The sequence below is a fragment of the Octopus sinensis genome, linkage group LG11 (genome assembly GCF_006345805.1).
Source record: "Octopus sinensis linkage group LG11, ASM634580v1, whole genome shotgun sequence".
NCBI classification, from domain to species: Eukaryota; Metazoa; Mollusca; class Cephalopoda; order Octopoda; family Octopodidae; genus Octopus; species Octopus sinensis.
Window position 1 is genome coordinate 5,482,959 of NC_043007.1, and position 2,500 is coordinate 5,485,458.

Consider the following 2,500-nt stretch of genomic DNA (forward strand, 5'->3'; position numbering starts at 1 on the left):
AGACCTGCTCAGACGATTCCAACTGTCTGACAGGTACCGACTCGACCACCCAAATGCACCAACGTGGACATGGAGCAACCGCAGTGGGTCGTCGAGATCGTATCTAGATAGGATTCTGTGTAGGACAGTAGACAAGGATAACTTAGGATGTCCACAATTCCACACAGTCAGCTACACGGATCACAAATTGGTGACGTGTACGCTAGACTTAGATAAGGCACATAGACAGGGTCCTGGGTACTGGAAACTGAACGCATCATTCCCGTCCAGACAAGTTTTCAGAGACCGGATTAGCACACTAGTAAAGAGGGCTTTGACGGGAGCCGTCATCAACAACAAATGGTGGTTTGCCCTCAAGAGAGCAGTAAAAGCAGAAGCGATTAGGTACAGCAAAGCACTAGCCATAGATAGAAATAGAGTAGAGGGTGAGCTAGTTAAGAAGCTAGAAGAGGCAATTAGAAGCGGCATCGCATCCGACGTTTTGGCGGCGAGGTTGGCCCTCGACCAACACTTCAACGCCAAACACGAAGGATGTGCTGTCAGAGCTAGGATGCGTGCTCTAAGGAACGAAGGTGTTGGAGCCGCGAGAGAGGCCCGGGTGGCAGAGGCGCAACAGGGCAACAAAGCCACCATTCGGTCACTGGTAGATGAACAGGGGCGCGAATTGCTCGAGCCAAGTAAAATGTGTGAGGCCTTTCAGCAGCATTTTGCCCGACTGTTCGGGACGAGTGGAGGGCAAGAACGTAGGGTAGACTTCAGTGCCTACCTACATAGCCTGCCACGACTCTCGACAAGAAAGGCAGGGTGCTGCGAAGGTGCCATCACGGCGGCGGAAGTGCGGGAAGCGATGGCAGAATGCTCGAGGGACAAATCACCGGGTTTGGATGGTCTACCCTACGAATTTTACTATTGTATGCCAGACATGTTTGGAGACGTCTTGGCAGCGGTATACTGCAACTGGCAGCAAAACGGGAGCATACCCGGTTTTGTGAGTCGAGGAGCTGTAACTCTGCTGAAGAAAGATCCAAACAAGGGAAACATTATAGATAACTTTAGGCCAATCACTCTGCTCAATGCAGACCTGAAAATTTTGACAAAGGTGTTAGCCAAGAGGTTGGCGCTTGTCATGGAGAAACTGGTCGACAACGCACAAACGTGCGCTGTGCCGGGCCGGAGCATCCATGACAACCTCCATCTGATGCGCTACATCATAGACAGGGTAGTTAACGAACCTGGCATGGGTGGGGCCCTGATCAACTTGGATCAATCGAAAGCCTTTGATAGGGTAGACCATCGATACTTGGAGGCAGTCCTGAGAGCGGCTGGTTTCGGTCCCGTCTTCCGCGGCTGGATAGCTGCCTTGTACAGGGGCATCCGTTCGGTAATTCGCGTAAATGGACATCTATCGAGACCCTTCGACATTGCACGTTCGGTCCGTCAGGGATGCCCCCTCTCGGCGCTTCTATACGTATTGACTCTTGAGCCACTACTGCGGAAGCTGGCGACTCTGAGGGGCATCCCGCGAGAATTAGGATGCGGGACGAGCGTGTCTGCATACGCGGACGACGTCACCGTCATAGTGTCAAGCCACGAGCACATTGAGCGGGTCGGCGAGACACTGAAAGACTACGAAGCGGTGACAGGAGCAAAAATCAACCGGGAAAAGTCAGTGGGCTTGCGGCTCGGCACCTGGAGAAGCAAGCCCATGCCGTCCACCAGTACCTCCGTCGTGGGACGCTGGACAGACGGCCCGGTTGAGTTGCTCGGGGTCTGGTTCGGTCCGGACCTCCAAATGGAGAAGAACTGGAACGAGATAACGAGTAGGGTGGTCACTCTCGCCCAGCAATGGGCCGAGAGGAAACTGTCCCTAAAAGGTCGGGCGGAGGTGGTGAACGCGTACATCGCGTCCATCATCTACTACCGCCTGACCGTCGTACCTTGTCCCGACCCTACCATCACCAAACTACAACGCATCCTCTTTCGCTTCTTGTGGAAAGGATGCGTCCCGATGGTCAGGCGATCCATTTGCTGTCAACACCCGTTAAAAGGAGGGCTGGGCATGCCGTGGTTGATGATGCGCAGACACGCGCTGAGACTGCGACATCTCCGGCTCTATGTAGACGACGGTGAACAGGTGTGGTCGCCGTTTGTGAGGCACGCATTCCCGCAACTCGTCTCCATGACCGAACTACAGTCGTGGATCAAAAAGAGGCCGAAGAAGGGCGATGGCACCGCGAGTGTCGCGTTGCTCTGAGGCAACTCTGCCGTCCCGGGTCGACCTTGAGTGACTTCAACACAACCAAAGCATTCTATAGGGGATTAGTGGAGGGGAGGTACGACGACGAGCTCGGGGCAAACATGGGCGTCGACGAGGAATACCTGACCCGCCTGTTTCAAACGACTTTCGGCCCGGGACCTATGGACAACTTCCAGAGATCCCTGGCCTGGCGGTGCTACCGAGAAGCGCTACCCGTTCGGGATAAGCTCTATAGGCATGGCT

General features: G+C 54.5%; 1 protein-coding gene across 2 annotated transcripts in view; it reads right to left on the minus strand.

Moving 5' to 3' along the window:
* Positions 1-2,500, minus strand: part of LOC115217162 (copine-8-like) — a 174,683-nt gene that overhangs the window by 30,048 nt on the left and 142,135 nt on the right. The window lies entirely within an intron of this gene.